Raw genomic sequence first — 12,682 nt, 5'->3', positions numbered from 1 at the left:
ATGTATTGAATAAATAATAAATGAAATCACACAATGGCATGAATTTGGAAAAGCAGGGAAAAACAAAAAATACAAAGTTTATCAGTCACAATAACTTATACTTTATGGCATGATGTGAGTCAGTTTCCATCTCTGCTGCACTTAATATTGTCTTTCTACTCGGTTTTGTTTATTTTATGTGCTAAGATAAATGGCAATGTGTTCTAATTAACCAATTCTCCTTATGTGTTCCTGAATCCATATTGTATTTTCACACACCAAATAACTATTCAAGTTAGTGTTCAAATGACACTGAACTGAGTGTTTACAAAGCTCTGGCAAATACTTAAGTATTCAGTGAATGAGAAAATACTTGAAAAATGAAATAAATGAGTATATATCAATGCTTTACCTGCTTCCACTTAATTAGGTAATAATCAATAAAGTCATGAGGATTTGTAACATCCAGTGATTCTTGATGTTCTTTTATTTTCTTCAGAATGTAGTTTCTAGTATGATACACATTTTTAGCTAATGTCATATAACTTCCCAGACAATAATCAATGAAAACAGGGAAAGAACTGCAGAACTACAAGGAAAAACACCAAGAATTTATTAAATGCATAAGGTATAATAAAGAAGTACAGACATACTATAATCTAGCAAGCCTGATTTTGATTTATAGTCCCATGAATGATTTATTTTCACCTTGAAAAAGAGTTGCTCCATTTTATACATAATAAAATTATATATAAATTCTACGTAGTAGAAAAATTGAGGAAGAAAATCCTGCCCATATAATCCTGGTTCACAGTGAATTTTTTCATATTCAGTAATAATTCAATTTTGCCTACAAATTTTAAATATCATATGATATTAAGTAATATAATCCTTACACTTTGGATGCTAGTACATGCTAAAATAGGGTAAATAATTCACTGCAGAAAGCTTTTCAATCAGCCAATCTCTGACATGAAGTGAGAACGTGGAATTGTGTGCGCCTCTAAAGATTCCTTGACAAAAATTACACACCATTATTTACTTCTTTGTGGTCCATAACTACTATATAGGCAGAGAGCAGGAGATGCTAATTCATCACAGGGAAAGATTGTGAACATATTCATGATCCACCATTCATATTATCATTTCTTCCTGTTCCCTTGTCATGGAGGATCCAAAATAAAGCAGCAAACATTTCAGTGGTTTCAGTGCTTCCTGTATCATTATCCAAAATATCTTTAGAAGAATATTTTCTGTCTACACTGTTATTTATGCCAAATACAGAAATGGGTAGGTTTTAACTATTGATAGTACAAGAACTTGTGAGTAGTTCAAAAATGTTCTTCTATGAGTGACTGAATATCTTTCTAAAAATCAATGGATTAATTTGTAGAAAAACCTCACTGTGTGTCAAATAAAAATAACATCACATAGGAAGATAAGCAGCTTGAGCTTTCTTGGCATTTGTGCTTTGTTTATCTGTTGGTTTAGCTAAGGACATAGACCTCTCTTCCAGAGGTCCCATTCATACTACTCTAGGCAGTGCATGGGTACCATTACATCACTATTAGTCCCCTTGTAATTTGATCTGTGAAAAAGAATAGTCATAACTTTGCTTTCAGGAGGAGATGAATTTTCTTCACCTATATCCAGGGACTGCTCACAATCTTGATGTTCTCATTGAGTTTTTCCATCAAGCTAAGAAAATCTTGATCTTTATAATCAAAACAATTCTGGAAAATAATGGAGCAGATGACATTGCAAGGAGCACAGCCCAAGATGAAGGTAGGGTCACAGGGTGAGCCTGAGGAATGGGAAACAATTGTAATATGTTATTAAAATATACCAAGAGGGCACTTTATCTTTGTTAATGGGTAAAATCCCTGGAGAAATTTTAAACTTCACCAAAATATGATTGTCAGTCTTCATTTTATTTTGGAGAAAGTACTTAAAGACAAGTTTCTTCATAATTTAAGCAGATAACTTGACTGTTCTGTGAAAGGTATTTCAGGGGTGAGTAGCATTCACATAGTAATTGAAGATCTGTTCATCACCTAAGCCAAAACAGCGAATACAGAGAGAAATGGTTTACACAACAGAAGACAGATATGTAATATAATTAGCAAAAATGAGATGTTGGTAATGAAAACAATTCAAGGTTAATTAAACAAGTCATTTTATTAAGTTCTTTGTGTTTGAAGATAAATACTGTCATGTGTAAATTCTTAAAGCATACAAATCATAATAAAATGAAATTATGATAAGTTTTCAAATCATGATGACATTCTATTAAATACAGCTAAGGAATGAAAATATACTTTGACTCATAAGTACCCAGGACTATGAAAATGTGCATTCAAGACACATTGCCACATCAGTGAAGTTGGGGAGATGAAAGTAATTCAAGAAAATGAAAAGAAATAACATCTGGTTTGGAATCTTTAAATGTAGATGAAGTCACTGCCACCATTTTCAATAGCAACTGATCTGTGGTAAAAACGACTACCAATAAATAAGGTATGTTTGTTCTAAGGATGTAAGTTATTAGAAAATTAAAATAAATGCTGTGTTCATGATGATACCTGATTCAAAAGCAACAGAGAAAACATCATTTTGAATAGAATAATACCAGTAGATCCATTGGACTCTAACCTGTATCAGGATGGAAAAGTCAAAACAGGAATGTATGATCACCATTGGTTTTCCTCAGTTCCTCCACAAGGCACTGTGTTTCCTCTTGAACACGGTCCTCAATGCTCTTTTCCCCATGCCCAAATTCTGCAAGGTCATGAGTGTAAAGCGTCTTATTTCTTTCCATCTATTTCCATGGCTAAAAGCAATTCCTGAACAAATGGGAATAGAAACTACAATGTGATCCCAGGAAGAAGGAGAGCATTGGCGAAGACACAACCCTAGAGAGGCATAGTCCGAGCCCCAGGATCAAGTCTGGCCTTTGCTGTCTATCTTCTTCCTCACTGTGAATGCTACCCAGATCACTCATAAACATGTACACTTACCAAGGCCTTTATTAATTTTTTCAGCTACTGGGAAGCTTCCTCTTTTAGTAAACTCCTCTCCGTGATCAATCAAGCCTTCTTTTGTTGCTGCATATCCATGCAATATCACAATGAGCTTCATGCCAAAGTACAGAGTGAACACAGAGCCATTCACTTTTGAGAACTGGAAATTGAAAAGCATAATAATGGGTAATTGTTACTTTTCAGTGTTGTCACAATGTGATGACCCAGACAGTTGATATTTAGATTACAATAAAGAGTCACATCAAAATATTCAGCAAGTCTCTTGATCATGTTTCAGTAAGTACTTGAAGCAAGAGTTTTCCAAATTCATTTTGGGGATGAATTGCTCATGAATAAAAGACTCTATCCCATGGGCAGTCACCAAATGCTAACACTATTACTGATGCTATGTTGTGCTTACAGACAGAAACCTAGCATTTCTTTCCAATGAGAGGCTCTACAAGCCGCTGACTGAAAAGGATATATATATTTACAGTTCAACATTGGAAGGGTAAAGAAGAGTGGGAGGATTGAAGAAACTGAAGGGGATAGCAACCCCACAGGAAGACAAAGAGTGTTAACTAACCTGGACCACTGGGAGTTTCCAGAGAATAAGCCACAAACTAAAGAGCATACACAAACTTGTACAAGGCTTCTCACACATGTATAGCAGAGGACTATACATGGCTCCTGGCTTTAGTGGGAAAAGATGAGACTAAGTCTACAGAGACTTTATATACCAGGGAAGGGGGATGACTAAGTCACCCTCTCAGAAACAAAAGAGAAAGGGAATGAAGAAGAACTCTTCAAGGGAGTAATAGGCAACATTTGGGAGGTAAATAATTTCATAATAATAATAATAATAATAATAATAATAATAATAATAATAATAATAATAATAAACTAAAAATCTAAGAGTACTCAACATTTAAAAATACTCTTTTTTATAACTTGATGCCTGGACAATCTAATTCCATGTTCACTCATAATAAAATAAGTATCAATGCTCAGATGACGGTTTCAGCAACACCTATAAGGTTTTTCCTGTGCAGCTTAGCCCCAGGAAGAAGAGAGAAAATCCATAGTGGGGACCCCAAGTTCATTCTATCATTACTAGAGATGTGGAGATGGTGCACCACTGAAGCAGCACACAGCATGGGCATCTGCTAAGAGAACAGATTCACCCTGAGGCATTCATGGTCCCAGGCACAGAAGAAAAGTCAATTTGGATAGTATCAAATATGTTTAGTTCTCTTACTTCCTGTGTTTTGCGTCATCTACGGATAGTTTCTTTTAATAAAACATCAGCTATTTAGAGAACTTCAGCACCAAATGCTAATAAATACAGAGATTTAAAGTGCTGCCTGACTTGGTGGATGGTATCATGTGTCCCTTTCCAGAGACTTAGCAAAAAATATGGAAACAGAAATAAAATAAAGATGAGAAGTATACATAGTTTTTGCAATTTTCCAAATGTCATTATAATATGTAAATACCCAAAGTTCTCTAATTCACCATAGAAATTGCTTTTTCTTCAATTTCTGATGGGGATAAAAAATGACCTTTACAGATTTTTAGCTTTACAATCATTGATTACAATGCCGTTTGGGCAAGTCCTGAAAATGTACACAAAAATAATGTTATACAGACTTTACGGCTTATATTTAGGAATATATGTATATAAATATATCTATATGCATGTAACAACAATAATAAGAGAATAGCCATGGATTATATAAAAGAACAAGAAGGAGTATATGGGAAGGATTGGAAAGAGAAAAGAGGAAGAATATATTATAATCTCAAAATAATAACTATGTAATTATAATCTCAAAATGAAAAGAAATTTTTAAAAGAGTTATATTTATCTTTCTTTGCAAGGTACTAGAGGAGCATACTTACACTGGTTAAGGATTGGGTGATGTTATTCAAATCTAGATGAAAGAAATTGCCAATAATTGGGAGAGGAGTAGGGCCTGAGGAAGCTTTCCTCTCCCAGAACTCTGTCTCCAGATAGACAGTAGAATGAGACAGGAGAGAGTGAGCACCAGCAACATGACCAGATCCATTGAGTTTCTCTTTAGTGACACAGCTCTGATCAGGTAGCTTAGAGCTTTTATCAGGTGGCTACATAATCAATATGGCATAATTGACTAATCAGCTAGCTTCTGATCTATAATCTGTCTTTTACATGGACTTTATTCTAGTGACAATAACAAAAACAAGCTGTTCTTCATGCTTTAATATCTCATGATATACCTCAAACTATCTACTCATCTGCTTTATCTTCCCAAGGATAGAAGTGTATACATGAGCCACCATGCCCAAGTTTAACGGCATACTTAACTGTGTATTTAACTTCAAATATTTGTTATCTTAAACATTTACACAAGCATTCTCAATAAGTGTAGATTTATACACATTTAATACACCATTTTTTGATTGGGTTTTTTGGGTTCTTTGGTGGTTAGCTTCTTGAATTCTTTATAGATTTTGTATATTAGCCCTCTATCAGATGTCAAGTTAGTGAAGTTTCTTTCCCCAAGCTGTAGGTTTCTGATTTTCCCTGTTGACTATGTCCTTTGCCTTACAGAAGCTTTCCTGTTTTGTGAGGTCAATTCTTGATCTTAGAGTATAAGTCATTGGAGTTCAATTTAGGAAAATTCCCCCTATGCCAGTAAGTTCAAGAACCTTTCTCACTTTCTCTTCTATTAAATTCAGTGTCCCAAAGTGGGATCTAGCTCAAGGAGAGGCCTCAAGGCCTGACCCTATTACTGAGGCCATTGAATGTTCACAAAAACTGACCTATCATGACTGCACTCTGAAAGATCCAAAAAGGAGCTGAAAGAGTAAGATTCAAATATTTATACCCAACAAATGGACAAAAGCTGATGGCTCCTGTGGTTGAATTAGAGAAAGCTAGTAGAGGTTGAGGAGGAGGGTGACCCTGTAGGAAGACCAGCAGTCTCAATTAAACTGGACCTCCAAGATCTCTCACACACTGAACTGCCAACCAGACAGCATACACCAGCTGATATGGGGCTCCCAACACATATACAGCAGAGGATTGCTGGCTCAGTGTTCAGTCAGAGAAGATTCACCTAAGCATCACAAGACTGGAAGCCTCAAGGATTTAAGAGGTCTTGTGAAGTGGTTGGTGTGGAAATCTTCTTGGAAATGGTGAGGTTGTTGAGGTGGAAGAGATATGGGATGTGGAACAGTCAGAGGGTGGACCCAGAGGGAAACATAATCTGGAGTGTAAATCAAAAAGAATAAATAATTTTTTAAAAAAAGTATTTAAAAGACTGAAGAATACAACTAAGTAAATAAAGTATGTCTAGTGTTACTCAGACATCTTTAATAAAAGGTTATGTATTATCCCGTCCTATAATACAAGTCATGGAAAATAAAGACTTGTTATTTGTTCTACTGGTGAAAAGACAAACAGAAGAACTGTCAGTATCACAAAATTTATATAAAAAATGAATTCAATGAGATTTTCTTATGGCCATAGTTATTCACTGTAGTTTTATTATACCTTTTTATTTAAAATAGATTCTCGTCTAATATCGTACATCCACGCCTCTCATGCCTCTACTTCTGCATTTTCCACCTACCTCTCCTCTTCCCCCAGATTTACTCCCCCAATTTTTTCTGTTCAGAAACGTGCAGGCCTTCAAGAGATGACAGTCAAATGGGGCAAATAAGGATACAGTAAATCAACACAAGGGCCCTCATATTGAGACTGGATAAGACAACAGAGTTGAAAGGAAAAGAGATTCAAGATCAGGCAAAAGAGCCATCACATCAGTTAGGAGTTCCACACTATCAGCTATATGACTATGTAAGAAAAGTATTGCGATTGCACCCTTCACATCACTCTAGAAGTAAAACTAGCTCAGTATAACTGACCACAGAAACATCTGATAACTAAGCAGAAAGTACTTGAGGAACTGTGAGTCCTTGAATATATTGTCTCCCCAAGAAAAGGTGTTTTGTATTTTTTTATTCTTGTCTAAATTAGAGTTAATAGTGCTGTGATGAAATATCATAACCAAAAGCAAATTAGAGAGTAAAGACTTTAATTGGTTTACAATTCCACATCATGGTTCATCGTTGGAAGAGGTCAAAACAAGAACTCAGGCAGGGTAGGGTTCAGGAAGTATAGTTTGATACAGAAGTCATGGAAGGGTGCCTCTTACTGCCTTGTTTCCCAAGGCTTGCTCATCCTGCTTTCTCCTAAAACACAGGAACACCCTCCTGTGTTGGCCCCACCCATCAGGAGATGGGTTCTATTCAATCAATAACTAATTAAAACTATATCTATAGCCAGTTCTTAGGGAGACATTTTATCAATTGAGGTTCACTTTTTCAAAATTACACTAGCTTGTGTCAACTTGACATAAAACTGTCATCATAATTCTGTAATTGATAAGAATAAAAATTACTACATAATAAATAATGAGGTTGAAGACAGAGTAGTTTCCTCTGACTTTAATAAATTGTAGGTACTCAAGGATGTTACAAATCATAGTTTAAAATGACCAGACTATTCAGAGGAGAATCATAAAAATTCAAATATTAAGTGGAATGATATGTGTTATTCTAATTATTATTTTCTTCCAACTTTATTAAATTGGGTAGTTCTTATTTACATTTCAAATGTTATTCCCTTTCCCATTTTCCAGGCCAACATCCCCCTGGCCCCTCCACCTCCCCTTCTATATGGGTGTTCCCCTTCCCCCATTAATGCCGCCCCACAAACAATCCCTTTAAGTGGGGGTTCAGCCCTGGCAAGAACAAGGGATTCCCCTTCCACTTGTGCCTCTACTAGGCTATTCATTGCTACCTATGAATTTGGAGCCCAGGGTCAGTCCATGTAAAGTTTTTGGGTACTGGCTTAGTCCCTGGAAGCTCTGGTTTGTTGGCATTGTTGTTCATATGGGGTCTCAAGCCCCATAAGCTTTTTCAGTCCTTTCTCTGATTACTTCAACGGGGCTCCAGTTCTCAGTTCAGTGGTTTGCTGCAGGCATTCGACTATGTATTTGCCATATTCTGGCTGTGTCTCTGAGAAGAGATCTATATCCAGTTCCTGTCAACCTGTACTTCTTTGCTTCATCCATTTTATCTAATTTGGTGGCTGTATATGTATAGGCCACATGTGGGGCAGGCTCTGAATAAGTGTTTCCTCAGTCTCAGTTCTAAACTTTGCCTCCCTATCCCCTCTTAAAGGTATTCTTGTCCCCCTTTTAAAGAAAAAGAGAAGCATCCACATTTTGGTCATCCTTCTTGAGTTTCATGTGTTCTGTGCATCTTGGGTAAATGGAGCATTTGGGCTAATATTCACTTATCATTGAGTGCATACCATGTGTGTCTTTCTGTGATTGGGTTACGTCATTACGGATGATATTTTCCAACTCCATCCATTTGCCTATGAATTTCATAAAGTCATTGTTTTTGATAGCTGAGTAGTATTCCATTGTGTAGATGTACCACATTTTCTGTATCCATTCCTCTGTTGAAGGGCATCTGGGTTCTTTCTAGCTTCTGGCTATTATAAATAAGGCTGCTATGAACATAGTGGAGCATGTGTCTTTGTTGTATGTTGGAGCTATTTTTCTAAGTATAATGGCAAAGCTCACGCAAAGTCTTAATTTGTAGAGATGACATCATATTTTTTCTAAATTACTAAAAAGATATTGATAAGCTCTCTTGAAACAGAAAATTGTCTTTTAAGACTATGTTATACAGTATTTCATAAATCATATTATACATATTCTGACTTCAGTATTTCTTCTGATTTTTTCTACTTTCTTTTTCTAGGCCAAAATTATTACCACCAGGGATTAAAAGGTAAGCCTTGGAGATTCTGTCCGTTGGCTAGGCAGACAGAGACTATAGGTAGTAGAGCCAGGGTGTGAGTCCTTATCTTGTCCTTTTTTTTTCTCCATGTAGACATTCAGTTCTATTGCATCTACCAACCTTTACTGACTGTGTACTGTGATTCAATATCAACCTTATTAAATCCTATTTAAAACAAACGTGAACTTAGTTAATAATTACATCATAATACTTGACATTGAGATCAAAATGTTTGATCCTTATCATCTTTCAAATCTAGTTAATAATTAGATCATTGTATTCTGACATGGATGTCAGAAAAGTTCTATTTTAATAATCTTTAGACCTTTGGTTACCAAAAGTCATCTTGTCCTTTTATCCTGTGTAAGGTAACCAGAATTTGTTGCCTGACCCATGTTGACCTAAAATCCCAAAGAAACAAAGTTCCATTTACTAGACTAAAAAACATAAGACTTTATATACAAATTTATATTGGATTTTATATTGGAAACTGGTAAGCTCTTAAACTGATGAGATCCTAATGGCCTCAATGTTCAGGGTACTAGCTGAGGACAAAGAATATGGAACAGCTAGAGACATAGGTCCTAACCGATTGTATTTTGCACCAAAATCATTGTAGTTAGCAAATAAAATCTTGAGCTACACATCACTGTCAGAGGTATCAGTACATAAGCAGCATGAGCTCACCTTGGTCCTTCCCCTTTACTGAACTGGTCTCAGAACTGGTCTGAGCTATGGTTTCAGGATAGGATAAGATAAACAGCATTAGTTTTCAAAGGGCTGCCCAAACTATCCATCCTCCAACATCAGGAAGTACAGGGAAGAGTAATTGTCTTTCTTGGAAAGACATCAAGGAAGGTGTCATAAAGGTACCCACCAAGGAAGACTGCTTAGACATAGGTTTAAGCCAACAGTAAGCCTATTAGCCATCTGCTAACTTCTTTAATTGTTTGGAATCTCAAAGTAGCCCTGAGTCTTCCTCATGATAAACTTTTCAGCACAAAAACCATATTCTATATTGACATTGATCACTTAACAAGAATGATTAGCTAGAAACAGAACTATGGAAGCCAAAAAGGAAGAATAATACATTTAGAAACTTCCCCAGAACTGGACTTTGATGACTAAAGCCTTTTTTGGTTTTTTGTTTTTTAGTTTTTGTTTTGTTTTGTTTTGTTTTGTTTGTTTTGTTTTCATTTTGACTGGTAGTATTGTCTGTGTTCTGAGTTTTTTGTCCTAAATGGTACTTGCGTCATGAAGTCAGTTCTACTAAATAGTGGGGCCTCCATTGAACAAACAGACCAATTCTATTTGCATACATACAAATATAAAATGGCTTCATGCCAGCTTCCCCCACATCACCCTGGCTCAACTCCAAAGGATAATGAAAACATGCTCTTCCTGTGCATCCTTTAAAACCATTCTCGCTTTACAAATGGTGGACACCAACCCAAGAGGCCTCTAATAAAACACCTTATGGAAAATTGATGTCACCCATGTTTCTCAAACATACTTTTTGGTAGTCAAAGTTACAACAGTTCCATACACATATGGGCTACAGCCCAAACAAGTGAAAACTCAAACATATTAATTCAACACATGTTCTCTGCTTCTGCCATCATGGCATTCCTCAACAAATAAAACTGAAAGAAAACAGGAAAACATCTCTACAGGAGTGCTGACACAAAGGCCTACAGGAGGATCAAGCCACTGTCAGAAACAGCAAGAAAAGCTAACACCACAGGCAACCTGATCTTGAGAGGGAAGTGCAGGATCCTAAGTGACAGAAATCAAGACTACTTGGCATCATCAGAGACCAGTTCTCCCACCAAAGCAAATACTGGATATCCAAATACACCAGAAAAGCAAGATTTAGATTTAAAATAACATTTGATGATGATGATGATGATGATGATGATGATGATGATGATGATGGAGGACTTTAAGAAAGACATAAAAATTCCCTTAAAGAAATAAAGAACAACACAAGTAAACAAGTAGAAGCAGTTAAAGAGGAAATACAAGAAGCTCTTAAAGAATTACAAGAAAATATACCCAAAGAGGTGGAGGAATTGAACAAAATCGTCCAAGATTTAAAGATGGAAATAGAAACAATAAAGAAAGCACAAAGAGAGACAACCCTAGTGATAGAAAACCATGGGAAGAGATCAGGAGTCATAGATGCAAGCATCACCAAGAGATAGAAGAGAGGATCTCAGAGGCAGAAGATACCACACAAAACATCGAAACAACCATCAAAGATAATGTGAAATCCACTACACAAAGACTACACATGGACGGACCCATGTCTCCACCTGCATATCTAACAGAGAATGGCCTTGTTGGGCACCAGTGGCAGGAGAAATCCTTGGTCCTGCCAAGGTTGGACCCCCAGTGTAAGGGGCTTTTGGAGTGGTGTTAAGTGGGGGTGGATGGGGAGGGAAACACCCTAATAGAAGAAGGGGAGTGGAAGGGGATAGATGGTTTATGGACAGGAAATCAGGAAATGGAATAACATTTGAAATGTAAATAAAGAAATATACAATATTTTTTAAAAAGGAAAATAAATAATAATAACAACAACAACAACAACAACAACAATATCCAGTAGGCTTCATCCCTTGGATTTGGGGATTGCTTGATATAACAAAATTCATCAATATAGTTCACAATATAAACAAACTGTATAAAAAATTTTACAATCATCTCCTTAGGTGCTTTGAAAATCCAACTCCCCTTCATGATGTGGCTGCTCCCCCTCCTTCTTAAAAGGGGAAAAAGTATCCATAGGAGGGGATATGGAAGCAAAGTTTAGAGCAGCGACCCAACGAATGGCCATTCAGAGCCTGACCCACATGTGGCCCATATATATACAGCCACCAAAACTAGATAAGATTGACGAAGCTAAGAAGTACATGCTTAAAGGGGCTGAATATAGATCTCTCCTGAGAGAAACATCCAGAGCATGTCAAATAGAGAAGTCAGTGCCAGCAGCAAACCACCGAACTGAGACTAGGACCCCTTGGGGGGAATTAGAGGAGGTATTAAAAGAGGTGAAGGAGCTTACACCCCCATAAAAACAACAATGCCAACAAACCAGAGCTTCCAGGGACTAAACCACTACACAAAGACTATACATGGACTGAACCAGGGCTCCAACTGCATACATAGCAGAGAATAGCTTTGTTGGGGCACCAGATCCTGCCAAGATTGAACCCATAGTGCAGGGGAATATGGGGGGGGGGCAAAATGGGGGAGGTATTGGGGGAATATCCTTATGGGGGAGGGGAGGGAATGGGGGCTTATGCTCAAGAAACCAGGAAGGGGACTAACGTTTGAAATTTAAGTGAAGAAATATATCTAATAAAATTTTTTAAGTACTAGAGAGATCAGGGATACAAGGCACATACCTACACATAATCTAAGGTATATACAGCAAGTCAATAGCCAATATCAAGCTAAATGGAGAAAAAATTAAAGCAGTTCCACTAATCAGGGAATAAATAGGAAAGGCTCCTCACTATTTATTCAATATAATACTTGTATTTCTATCCAGAGCAATAAGACAGCTAAAGATCAAGGGGATACAACTTGGAAAAGAAGAATTCAAGATGTCATCATTTATGGATGATATTATAGTATACATAAGTGACCCCAAAAATTCTATCACAGAACTTCTACAGCTGACATACAGTTTCAACAAAGTGACTGGATACATATTTAACTCAAAGAACTCTTTATACAAGTGATAAACTGGCCAAGAAAGAAATTTAGGAAATAATACACTTTTCAATAACCATGAATAATAAAAATATCTTGTA

General features: G+C 36.5%; 1 pseudogene; it reads right to left on the bottom strand.

The window, feature by feature from the left end:
- Window positions 1-379: 379 nt before the first annotated feature.
- On the bottom strand, window positions 380-5,068 carry Cyp2c6-ps4 (cytochrome P450, family 2, subfamily C, polypeptide 6, pseudogene 4; annotated as a pseudogene).
- Window positions 5,069-12,682: the final 7,614 nt, after the last annotated feature.

The sequence above is a fragment of the Rattus norvegicus genome, chromosome 1, assembly GCF_021556685.1.
Source record: "Rattus norvegicus strain SHRSP/BbbUtx chromosome 1, alternate assembly SHRSP_T2T, whole genome shotgun sequence".
In the NCBI taxonomy this organism is placed as follows: Eukaryota; Metazoa; Chordata; class Mammalia; order Rodentia; family Muridae; genus Rattus; species Rattus norvegicus.
Note: the sequence above shows the minus strand (reverse complement) of the source record. Positions and strands in the feature narration are given on the sequence as shown.